We start from the raw sequence: 13,555 nt of genomic DNA on the forward strand, positions 1-13,555 counted from the left end.
AGAGAGAGCGAGACAAGGAGAGAGAGAGCGAGAGAGAGATCGGAGCAGTGGAATGAGGGGGGATGCTCAGATGAAAGAGAGAGGTTGTGATTAGCAGCTTTGGAGGAGAGCAGATAATAAAACATATCCTGAAACCAATCTCTTCTTTGATGTGTGTGTGTGCACGTGTGTGTGTGTGAGAGAGAGAGCGAGAGAGAAAGAGAGAAAGAGAGAGAGGGAAAGAGATAGAGAGAGCCTATGTGTGTTACTTTGTGAATGTTTTTTGCTGAAAAGCATTTTCAAAACATTTTCAAGCACGCTGAGGTTCACATACTGAAATTAGTTAAACTGCTTTGACTGATGTAAAAATGCACAACCTCGCACTGCTGAATGAAAACATTTTGTTTTCACAAGTTTCACCATGTGAATTCACAGCTCAAAATCCCAGACTACGAATTTAGTGGTGTATACTTGCCTCAGGCCCATAAAAGCTTTTCGTATTGACAAAGTATTAGCGTGCAGGTAAGTGAAGGCTGTGGTGGGTTGTGTCCTGCACCACAGCTGAGGTGCTGTGCAGTCCTGCGACCAAGTGTCATGAAGCACAGCAGTACTTTGTCCTTCTAATTACCCACAACAGAAAGGCAGCAAGGCATTCATTTCCCCGCGGGGATGAATAAAGTATTCTGACTCTGATTAAGTACTGTCAGAGCCCTGAAAAGTGAGATGTCTGAGTACCAACATCGTCAAGACAAATATTTGTGCGCTTATTGTGTTAAAACTGTATGTGAATTACAAGGAATGGAAAGAGACACACGACAGCCTACACTCAGATCATCAGACACAGAAAAATCAATTACTACATTCATGTTCAACACAGGAAAAAAAATGAGCTTATGACGGTATACAGAGAAGCGTGTAGGACATGTGTGTGACTGTACGAAGAACAACAACACGTGATCTAAATCTAATGTCAACACACACATAGTGAGTTATGATGTATCCAGGGGTTCATCAGCATCAACAGATGTGAGTGTGAATCAATGCTACCATCACTACTGGGCAAAAAAAAACTGTACCCAACCCCCCACCCATACACACACACACACACACACACACACACACACACACACACACAAACACACACACAACATTTACTATTGGCTAGATATAACTGAAATATGAATTTTTGTGTATCACTGAAATGTATCAATATGGCTGAACGGGCTCTATCAGCCACTAGTGTGTATACAACAAACTGTATGCTGTTGGCTGGGCCTCCCTTTGAAAACAACAGATATTCAAACCTTGCGCCGTTATGTAAAAGTTATAGAGGCATACAGTCTATGACTGTTTCACATTGTTAGAATGAGCATTTGAGGACACACCATATATTTTGGATATGAACAGTAAGCATTGTTTTTTGTTTCGAAATAATAAAAAATGAGAGGGAAAAAGGTAGAAATCTAAGAACTGGGTTTCAAAGTGATATGTGTCTGTGTGTGTGTGTGTGTGTGTGTGTGTGTGTTTCATATGCATCTCTCCTCCTGTGTATGGGGATGCTGAAAGCCAGCCATGAGACGGCAAGTTATTTCGCATGTGATGCACTTGGAGAAGAAAGGTGACTGGGATTTTAATGAAACCACCACGCCACATCTCTTCCCTCACTCTTCCACTTTTCTTCTACTCTCGTTTCCTCCACCTTTTCTCTCTCTTTTCCTGTCCTTACCAGCCCACCCCACCCCCTCCTTATTGCACAGTGAGTATTGATTGGGTCTCAGCGTGTATGTTGACAGTGACCCCTTTAGGCCACTTCTCTTTCTTTTGAAAAATAAAGCGAAAGAGAGAAAGTAAGAAACTCGGCTGTTAGGCAAAACTATTCATTTAAAAAACTGTCAAAACGCTGTGCATGTCTGTGTGTATATGTCAGTGTTTCTATTCATAACAGCTGCCTCACATTAATCACATTCTGGACATGTTGATAAGGCCAAAAAAAAAAAAAAAAAAAAAAAGACAACCACCCCCCCAAAAAAACAAAACAAAAAACACTTTTGCAGAGATAGACACAAAAAGTGTATTCCACGCAATAAAATATGTAAATGTCATTGCAACACAGTGCACCTCTGTGGTGTGTGTGTTAGGGTTTTAGGATGGTTGCTGAATAGGAGCATTACCCCCTCTCTCACTTATGTGATGTGTGTGTGTGTGTGTGTGTGTGTGTGTGTGTGTGTGTGTGTGTGTGTGTGTGTGCGTGCGTGTGCGTGTGTGTGCGTGTTGACCCTGTGGTGGCAGACTGTTGACATTTGGAGAAGAATTATCCGTCACAGGTCTCACTAACATCAATCACACCACTCGATAGGCCACAGCAAGTTCATGCAGGGCAGCATGTTTAAGTGTGTGCTCTTCTACGTGTTTGTGTGTGTGTGTGCATGTTGACGTGCATGTTAGTGTGTGTGTATGCTTGTCAAAATAGTCTCTAATAAATTCAAGAGATGGTCACTTAAGCAACTGACCTCAGGCCACTCATATAGACATCTACCTTCACATTGACGTACACAAAAATACACTTACACACTTACAAAAAACACACACAAACACACACACAAATTTTGTATGAATTTGCATTGTTTCAGCAATGGTGGGCAAAAAATAAGCAAATCGCTTCCTCGCATTAAAAATGTGTCATACTGGAGTTGAACGATTAAATAAGTAAGCATTCTTAGCTGATTTGATGTAGAACTGAGGCTTAAACTCGGAGAACACAGAGCTTTAATTATCCCCTTTAACCTCTATTACCTACAAACAGTATAGAGGAACACTCGGGTAGACACTGACTCCAGCTTAAGTTAACAGAATGGACTCTTGCAGGGGAGACCACAGCACGGCACAGTTAGAGAAACAAAAAGATAACAGAAAATACTTCGAGCAGAACAAAGCAGAGATGAGCTGGCCAGCATAACAGTGAGCAGTAGTGTGTGAGGGTGTGTGGTACATATAGGGTTTGTGCTTCCCCAATGACCAACAGAGGGAGCTACGGACAGCTTTCAGCCAAGCAGAAAGGAATACTGCCTATCTGTGTATGCACGAGAGTAAGTGAGTCAGTGTCACTGTGTGTGTGTGTGTGTGTGTGTGTGTGTGTGTGTGTGTGTGTGTGTGTGTGTGTATACATGCATGCATGTGTGCGTGTGTACACTGGGTGAGTGTCTTTCAATCTATTAAATATGAAAAAAAAACTTAACGAAATGTTACAAATGCCATCATCTGTTGTAGACTGTACACAATAAAACACACACAAATACTCATACACATACTCACAAATTTGCGCACGCACATGCACACGCACACACAAACGCACACACGCACACACACACACACACACACACACACACACACACACACACACACACACACACACACACACACACACACACACACACACACACACACACACACACACCTGCAGTTACATAGCCAGCAGGGATGGGATGGAAGAGAGGGGGGCTAAGTCGTCTGATAGCTCTATCAGCAGGTACAACAGAACACAATGTGGAAGGGGCCAATTTGACCAAGGACTCCCTGCTTAGCCCTCGAACTAGCAACCCACTGAACCAAGAGAAAAAGAGAAAGACAGAGATAGCGCGTGCGAGAGAGAGAGAGAGAACGAGAGAGAGAGAGAGAGAGAGAAAGAGACAGACAGACAGACAGAGAGGGGGGGGGGCTAGTGGAAGTTAGACAGACAGAAAGAGATAAAGAAAGGAAGGCTTAGTCAAGACAAAGAAACAGAACTAAACAAAAAGAATGAGGCAAAGGCAAAATAAAGTTAGGAGAGAGTGAATCAGACAAGGAAATGGAGACGGCAAGTCATCTTATGTACAGACAGGAACAGAAATAGAGATAGCAGAGAGTAAGAAGAGATATTTGTCACTAGTTCTGTATTCTGTCCAGTTGTTGAGGCAGTAGAGAGGCTTTGCAGCATTCACAAGGTATTATTAGCTAAGAACTATACTTTGGCTGGAGTTCTGTCTGGCCGTTATGCGTTCTTGTGTGTGTGTGTGTGTGTGTGTGTGTGTGTGTGTGTGTGTGTGTGTGTGTGTGTGTGTGTGTGTGTATGTGTTTGTTTGCGTGTGTGTGTTTTGTGGATGTGGGGAGCATCTTTACCAAGGGTTGGCAACCTTTTGGAATTCCTGTGCCACTTTACAAAGTTTAAAAAAAATAATCACAGACCCGAGTGCCAGCTCATTTTCATAATGAACATTTATCTCTTTATTTATTTACTACTGCTGCTTGTCTCCCTGTCTAGATTCCGCATGCCAAAAGACATACGCACGCACGCACGCACGCACACACGCACGCACACACACTTGCTTGCTGGTAGTTCATCGATGATGACATCCCTCCTTGTTAACAGTGTGTTCTTTGATGACTGTAGAGTCCAAATCTTGATCCACAAGTTTTATTGCATGTTGGGCATATAAGTCTGAGTTAGTGGGGGAAGGCATAGTTGTGTGTCTCCTTAGTCTTTTCTGTTGTTTTTTTCACATTCCACTCAATTTCCAGCTTCTATACCTCTCTGGCAGATCTCCCACCAGCTGGAACGGTTGATGGCAGCTTGCTCCAGGCTCAAGGGGTCAATACAACACTTCTTGAGCAATGTTTTTAGCTGGTCTTTGTATTACTTCTTCTGAACAGCTGCGGACTGGTGGCCCAGATGAAGCTGTACATACAGGACTTGATGTGGCAGGTGTTCTTGAGGCATCAGTGACCATGGCTTCTATGCTTTTTCAGTTTGTCCTAGCAATAATCTCAGTATAAGGAACACGGTCACGCCACGCGATCCCCACGATTTGCTGCAGACAGTTTATAATAATAATAATAATAAAGAATCGCTCCAGCAACCTTAGGTGGTGGCTGTATGTGACCTAGGCTTCACAGCTGTATAGGAGAGTTGTGATGCAGATGGCTTTGTAAATGGCAATTTTGGTTTGCAGGTGGAGTTGCTGAAGACCTTTGAAGACCTTACGTTGGCATTTGCCAAAGGCTAGAGAGGCTTGATTGATTCTATTATGAGTTTCGTGATCAGTGTTGCAGCCCTTATAAAGGACGCTGCCCAGGTATTTGAAAGATAACGCAACTGAGAGTGGTTGGTATTTTATAGTGAAGACAGGCACAGTGGGTAGGGGGCCAGACCTCCATTGGCATAACACCTCAGTCTTGGTGGTGTTGACTGATAGACCCAGCCGGCTGTAGGCATTCACAACAGCGGCAGGGATGGTTTGCAGGTCTTCTGGTGTGTGAGCTCCAAGAGTGCAGTCATCAGCATACTGCAGTTCAAAGACCTGCTCTGCAGGCAACTTGGTGGTTGCCTGGAACCTCCGGATGTTGAAGAGGTTTCCATCTAGCCTAAAGTCCATTGTGATCCCACTACTGTCTTCTAGATCTTTATGAAAAAGTTTTGTGACACATAGGAGGTAAATGTTGAAGAGTACCGGTGCCAGGACACACCCCTTCCTCACTCCAGTGCATACATTAAAGGGTGCCAATTCCTGTCCTTCTATGGCCACCTGTGTCACCATTCCATCAGGGTACTGTGATAGAATGTTCACAAATTTGCTTGGACAGCAAAACTTTCTCAGGATTTTCCAAAGTAGCTCTCGATTCACAGTGTGAAAAGCTTTGGAGAGATCGACCAAAGCCATGAAAAGGTCCTGATGTTGTTCATGCACTTTCCTTGTTGCTGTCTTACTGTGAAAATCATATCCACAGTACTCATGTTCTTCCTGAAACCGTACTGTGACTCTGGCAGCAGATGTTCTATCAAGTGCATCACCATCATGTATAGCACGACCTTCGCTAAGACCTTGCCTGCAACAGCTAGTATGGATATGCCATGACTCTCCTGGACTCGTCACCCCTGTTTTTGTACAGGGTGACAATTTTAGCATCCCTCCATTGTTGAGGGACACTCTCCTGGTCCCAGACCTGCAGGATGTACTGATAGCTCAATCTGGTGCACAAGTATCCTTATTTTAGGAGTTCTGCTGAGACACCATCACTGCCAGGAGACTCATTGTTCTTGAGGGAGTTGATGGCTGCAAGTACTTCTTGAAAAGTTGGTGAGTGGTCAAGGTCTGGGATGGGCGGACGAATTGGCAGCTCTTCCAGGATGGATTGGTCAGTTGGTGAGTGCTAGTTAAGTAGGGCTTCAAAATGTTCAGCCCACCTTGCCAGTCCATCCACTGATTTTAAGGGTGTAATAGAGCAGTTCCTAGGGCCATATATAGTCTTTATAGAATTGTAGAAGTTGTGCATACCATTTCTGTCAGCATATGATTGAATCTTGTGACACACACACAGACACTGAATTGCTCCACATGCCCATGTTAACAGACTCGCGTGCCACCATGGGCACGCATGCCATAGGTTCTCGACCCCTGATCTATACACTTTTACGCTTCCCATGAATGAGGTTTTGACCATGTGACATTCTGAGTTAATATTGGCTGAGACATAGGAATAGGAATAGATATTCATGTGAAATGCATTAACATAAATAAGGAAAACACAACACGTAAAAACACATGAATACACACACACACGCACGCACGCACGCACGCACGCACACACACACACACACACACTAGTAAAGCATTAGGAGGTATTTGGCAGGAAATCAGACCTTCCTAATCCTTATCGCTAACAGCAATTAAGACCTTACTTGAAAGGTAGCACTTACACTTCTATTTCAATCCACTTCTGTCTTTATCTCTGTCTCTATCACTGTTTCTCCCTAATGCTCCATACTCAGTGTCTTAGAGATTGTATATAAAAGGAGAGAAAAATAAATATGGATTAATAATTATACGTTTCACCTAAGGGGAAAGCTTTTTATTTCTCTTTCTTTGTTTCTTGCTTGCTTTCAGGAAACTCTTTTTCATTTCTGGATCATTCTGCCAAAACACAATTTTGGAAACCTCAACATGAGTGAACCAGAGTGATTAGTTGCCATTGGAGATAAGATGGTATCATCATATGCAGCATCATAGGCAGCAGCAGGGTATGGCTTGGTTGGCTACAGCCCAACCAAGAATTGTGTTAGCTCCACCTTAGCCCCACCATGGAACAACCAAGAAAATTATCCAGCAGAATAAGCTAACCCATCCCATTTTCCTTTAGCCTTACTTTTGAATGGTACGCTCTCCTGCTGACCTGGTCCAACAGCATGATGCAGTGTAGAGTAGTGATGCAAATCTGATGAATTCAGTAGCAGATCCACCATTCAGTATCCTCATTGGTATTCAATGTAAGGCAGTCACTCTCCAGACATCACTGGGGAAGCTTTCCTCTGTCACATAATAATAATAATAATAATAATAATAAAGATGCTGACCATGGAGAAGATGTACTACCCAAATGCAGATGTCGACAGGCTGTACCTACCGAGAGCTTCAGGAGGACAAGGCCTAGTCCAACTCGAACTGACCTTCAAGACTACCAATATTGGGCTGGATGCATACCTGACAAAAACAGATGACCCACTCCTCCGAATAGTAAAACATTAGATCCACTCCATCAATAAAGAAGCTGCACAATTCAAGAAAGAGCTTGATGTCCCAGAAACCCCACCAACAGAAAATGAGGCAACTACCATCTATGCCAAACGAGTGAAGCAGAAGACAAAAAAACATGGCCAGCAGCAACTGCAAAAAACCTGGGAGGACAAAGCAATGCATGGAAAGTATCCAAAAAGAATGAAAGATGCAGACATGGACCAACAAAAGATACAACAGTGGCTGAGGGGCACCGGACTGAAAGCAGAGACGGAGGGCCTGGTAATCACTGCACAAAACCAGAGCCTGGCAACCAGATCCTATCACCATCACATCATCAAAGATGGAACAGACCCAAAATGCAGAATCTGTTGAATGTACGAAGAAACCATCGACCACATTGTCTCAGGCTGCCCGGAACTGGCAAAGACCGGATACATATACAGGCACAACAAGGCAGCAGCATACCTGCTCTGGAAGATCTGCAGGAGTTACAAGATCAAGACGACTGACAAGTGGTACGAACATCAGCCAAAAATGGTCACTGAGAACAATGATGTCACCGTCCTCTGGGACATGCCCATCCACACGGACAGAGAGATAAAAGCCAAAAAGCCTGACATCATAATCAAGGACAGGAAGGAAAAGAGGTGCATGCTCATCAACATGGCAATACCATCCGAAAAAAAAAAAAAAACACCTTAGTGAAAGTCACAGAGAAGCCGACCAAGTACAAAGACCCGGAGATTGAAATCAACAGGATGGTCATCGGCGCTCTAGGACTCATGAAGAAGGGAATGGAAAAGTTCACCAAATGTATCCCAGGCAACATCAACATCCATGCAGTCCAGAAGATCGCCCTACTCGGAACAGCCCACATATTACAACAAGTACAGTCAATCAATTTACATTTGCCCTATAGTGCCTCAGGTCCAGAGTTTGGACCCGGCTTTACAAGATGTAAAACATGAAACATGAAAGAAATAATAACAATAATAATTACATTTATATAGTGCTTTTCTAGACACCCAAAGATCTTCACATTGAAGGGGGTAACTCACTTCAACCACCACCAATGTGTAGCACCCACTTGGGTGATGCATGGCAGCCATTTTCGCGCCAGAATGCTCACCACACATCAGCTTGAGGTAGAGAGGGAGGAATCATTGAGCCAATGATGATTAGGTGGCCAGATGGAGAGAGCCAGGTTGGGAATTTTGCCAGGACACAGGGGAACCCCCTACTCTTTGCGATAAGTGCCATGGGATCTTCAATGACCACAGTGAGTCAGGACCTTGGTTTAACATCTCATCCAAAGGATGCATCTCCTACAGCACAGTGTCCCCTTCACTGCCCTGGGGCATTGGGATTGGATATTTATTGTTTTTATTAGGACCAGAGGGAAGACTGTCCCCTACTGGCCCACGAACACCACTTCTGGCAGCAACTCAGTTTTCCTGGGGGGTCTCCCATCCAATTAAGAGCCAAGTCCATACCTGCTTAGCTTTCGTCATTTGGCAGAGCCAGGGTACATATTGGTATGGTTGCCGGTGTCACATCACTACATCACTCATGTGAGTATGCTTTGCGAGTATGCTAGCTGTTGCTGAAACGTGTTATTTTTTCCAGACTAAAATTAGTGCCCAATTAGTTAAAATTAATTAATTAAGTTGGGAAATTGTAACATAGTATGGATTGATTTGTTTTCGAACGTCCCCGGAATAAAAGGTGCCAGTCCCGGGCATGTTGGATATCAGTATCTTTTCATTGACACCTGAGGGAGAAGTGGACAAGGAGGAGCCTGCTTCTTCCATCTGCCAGGGGGATGAAGACAAGCAAGGGGAAGAAGAGATGGGGCAGGAGGACATGGACCAGGAGAAGGACTTCATGCCACAAAAGAGCACTACAGATGCGATGTCTGCTTTGAGAATGCTGATTGAGAAGTATAGAGAAGGCCAGAAGGAGTTACATTGTGTCTTTGTGGATTTAGAGAACGCATACGACAGGGTGCCGAGAGAGGAGGTGTGGTATTGTATGAGGAAGTCGTGAGTTGCAGAGAAGTATGTAGGAGTAGTGCAGGATATGTATGAGGGAAGTGTGACAATGGTGAGGTGTGCGGTTGGAAAGACAGATGGGTTAAAAGTGGAGGTGGGATTACATCAAGGATCGGCTCTCATTCCTTTCTTGTTTGCAATGGTGATGGACAGGTTGACGGACGAGATCAGTCAGGAGTCTCCGTGGACTATGATGTTTGCGGATGACATTGTGATCTGTAGCGAGTAGGGTGCAGGTTGAGGAGAGCCTGAAGAGGTGAAGGTATGCACTGGAGAGAAGAGGAATGAAAGTCAGTAGGAGCAAGATGGAATACAAATGCGTGAATGAGACGGAGGACAGTGGAATGGTGAGGATGCAAGGAGTAGAGGTGACAAAGGCATATGAGTTTAAATACTTGGGGTCAACTGTCCAAAGTAATGGGGAGTGCAGAAGAGAGGTGAAGAAGAGAGTGCAGGTAGGGTAGAGTGGTTGGAGAAGAGTGTCAGGAGGGATTTGCAACAGAAGGGTACCAGCAAGAGTTAAAGGGAAGGTTTACAAAATGGTTGTGAGACCAGCTATGTTATATGCTATTTTTGCATATATATTCTGCTAATGCCCCGTGACCCTGAGAGCAGGATAAGTGGTTGGGATAATGGATGGATGGATAATGGATGGATTCTGCTATTGTAGCGCTGACTGAGCATGTGAGTCCTAATGCAGCTTGTGACTGAGATGGCTTCAGGGTCCATGTACCAAATGTATTGAAAAAAAAAATCTCAAAAGTTTGATCCATTTTCATCACTGAGATCTCATTCAAAACAAAAAAAAAAGAATTGCCCACCACCAGTCTTTACCCCTGGTGGTTTTTTTCCCCTCCAAACACTGATGTGTGGGGAACTGTTTAAAAAGGCATTTACTGAAGAAAAAAAAAAGTTTTGCAAGACAACACAAAACATTTTCGGAGAAAAAAAAATGCATTCATTTTTGTACCCCATGTCCTCTTAAAAAGGTGACGAAACCCCCAGTCTCAATCCCTTCCCATCATCCCCACTATTTTGGAAAAAATATTGTGGAATGGGCATGGACTGAAACAGCAGGGAGGGACAGGCAGCATTTGACATAAATTTGGGAAATGACTACACGACAAAGCGTGTTACTACCCACTGGAGTTCTCCGGTATAAAGCCGGTATGGATGCCAATAGAGTTAAAAAGGGTTCAATAGCCAGTTTACTCTCGCTCTCCCTCTGTGTTGGTGTGGGTGTGAACGCAGTTTCACTCCGCCACAGGCCAGCAGAAGTGCATGAGCAGAGTAAAGTGGATAGGGCCACACACTGTGTAAAATGTATTTGTACCGGCGTCACGGACATTTTTAAAGCTGATGATGTACAGTTAGTTGTATTATCAATAACACGAAATATCCATTGACCTTTACCTACTTTTGATTTTCAATTACAACCCCCCTGCCCCCCCCCCCAAAAAAGTGATGTAGTATCTGAAATAACAGATGCACTTATTTGTGGAGTTTATGGCTATTATTATTATTTGCAACCTCAAATATCAACCAGATTTCAGTTAACACCTCAAAAAACATGTTTTAGTGTTTCTGATCCCTTTAAGGGCACCACAGAATTGTGTCCTACAAAAAATAAACACCACGTCTCCTGTGTGTGTGTGTGTGTGTGTGTGTGTGTGTGTGCCCATTTGCAGCTCCACCAGCAAGAAGGGGGCAGTGAAGGTGATCAAGGCCCTTGAGAGAACACCAGCTGCTAGGTAAAGCTGTTGGGGTTTAAGGGGGCTTCCTGGAGCCCGTCACCAAAACTCTGTCTGGGTAACCTTTCAATGAAGGATCTATAAGGCACAAAACCAACAGACACATGGGTGTGCACACACACACACACACAAACACACAAACACACACACAAACAAAACAGAGTATGTATATACTGACACCTTCACTGCATTATATTACATTGACGCCTGATCAAGAAACACACATCAGAACACCTCTATGTGTGCACATGAAGCATTAGTGTGTGAGCACATTTGTTAGTGTGCAGTTGCCAAAAAGTAGACATATAAGACACAAACACAAAAATCACATGTTCATTTAAGGATTAGTGTGTTTTCCATGGAATAAAAATACATGTGACAGCTCTGCTATTTCACACAGGCCTCAGCAAGGATTCTCAGGGGGACAGGTGTGTGTGTGTGTGTGTGTGTGTGTGTGTGTGTGTGTGTGTGTGTGTGTGTGTGTGTGCGTGTGCGTGTGCGTGTGTGTGCATGCAACTGTGATTTTATAAAAAAACAGAGTCACATGGGGCGAGTGACCTTACATTCTCTAACCTTCCCCATGGTTTGACCGACTGTTTGATATTGAAATGCAACCAGAGATACACGGACAGACAGATGTACAGACACACACATTCACACACATTACAACAGTAGGTCAGACACTATCCTATCAGTGGTCAGTTAGCCAATTAGATGGATCATGACTTGACTTCATCAGAAAGAGAATGAATAACCATGTCAGACCTCATCAGGAAGTGAGAAGTGAAAAGAGGAAAGGGCTTTGGGTTGGATCCAAGATGTGGCTTCAACAGAAATGGAGTTACATGGTACAGATAACAGATATCATTACTCAACAGTCAATTTCTAAAAGTGTGTTAGTGAGTGGGTCTGTGTATAAGAATCTATAATTCCTTGGAATTATTTCACTCCTGATCAATTCTGTGTATGACTGTGTGTGTGTGTGTGTGTGTGTGTGTGTGTGTGTGTGTGTGTGTGTGTGTGTATGTATGTATGTGTGTGTGTGAGAGAGAGAGAGAGAGAGAGAGAGAGAGAGAGAGAGAGAGAGAGAGAGAGAGAGAGAGAGAGAGAGAGAGAGAGAGAGAGAGAGAGAGAGAGAGAGAGAGAGAGAGACATTTGTGCCTTTGTGGCCTCGTTGGGGATATTTGACAATCACAGTTTGTATGTATGAATGCTTATCTTTCCATCCCAAGCAAGATTTCCCTATGAGTCCAACACTTTTCCCCCTGAGTAATCATATGCATGTGCACACACACACACACACACACACACACACACACACAAACAGATATACACACACTACTACACCTAGCTGCCTCACCATTTGCATTTGACCCTGGCTCCTCCCTTATAGTTCAGAATACTAATCCCCCCCCCCAAAAAAAACAAAAACAAAAACAAAACACAAAGAACGATAAAGAGTAAAACAGATTAACAGATTGATAAACCAAGACAGAGTCAGAATAATGAAGTGGGAGAAAAGAGAAAAGAATACGAAGACGTTCTGCACATAGGTGGAAGAACATATGGTTTAAACACCTGCTTGTTTATTAGATTAGCTAATGCTAAAAATATATTCAAATCTCAGCAAGAGCTATACATGCAAGACCATTTACAGCAGTATGGCAGATGAAACAATTTCTTTTTAACGTCAATGTGTGTCTGTGTTTGTGTGCACACCCACATGTGCATGTGCATGTGTGTGTTTGTCTTCAACATTAAAGAAAGCCTTTGTGCAAAGTAATAAGTGTGAGCAACCATCTCTTACTAAACATTAATCCAACTTTTTAGAATAACTTCATGTAAGTGTACATTCCTGTAAACAATACGTAAAGAAAAACTTGCGTAACAAAAACACACACCTCTGCAGACAGGTCCGTCTGTGTGTCTGTCTATTGATCAGTCTATCTATCCATCCATTATCCAACCCGCTTATCCTGCTCTCAGGTTTGCTGGAGCCTATCCCAGCAGTCATTAGGTGGCAGGCGTGGAGACACCCTGGACAGGCCGCCAGGCCATCACAGCCCCCCCCCCCCCCCCACACACACACACACACACACACCTAGGGACAATTTAGCATGGCCGGTTCACCTGACCCATATGTGTTTGGACTGTGGGAGGAAACCGGAGCACCCAGAGGAAACCCATATATACACAAGGAGAACATGAAAACTCCACACACACGACG

Source organism: Lampris incognitus, chromosome 4 (genome assembly GCF_029633865.1).
Source record: "Lampris incognitus isolate fLamInc1 chromosome 4, fLamInc1.hap2, whole genome shotgun sequence".
Lineage (NCBI taxonomy): Eukaryota > Metazoa > Chordata > Actinopteri > Lampriformes > Lampridae > Lampris > Lampris incognitus.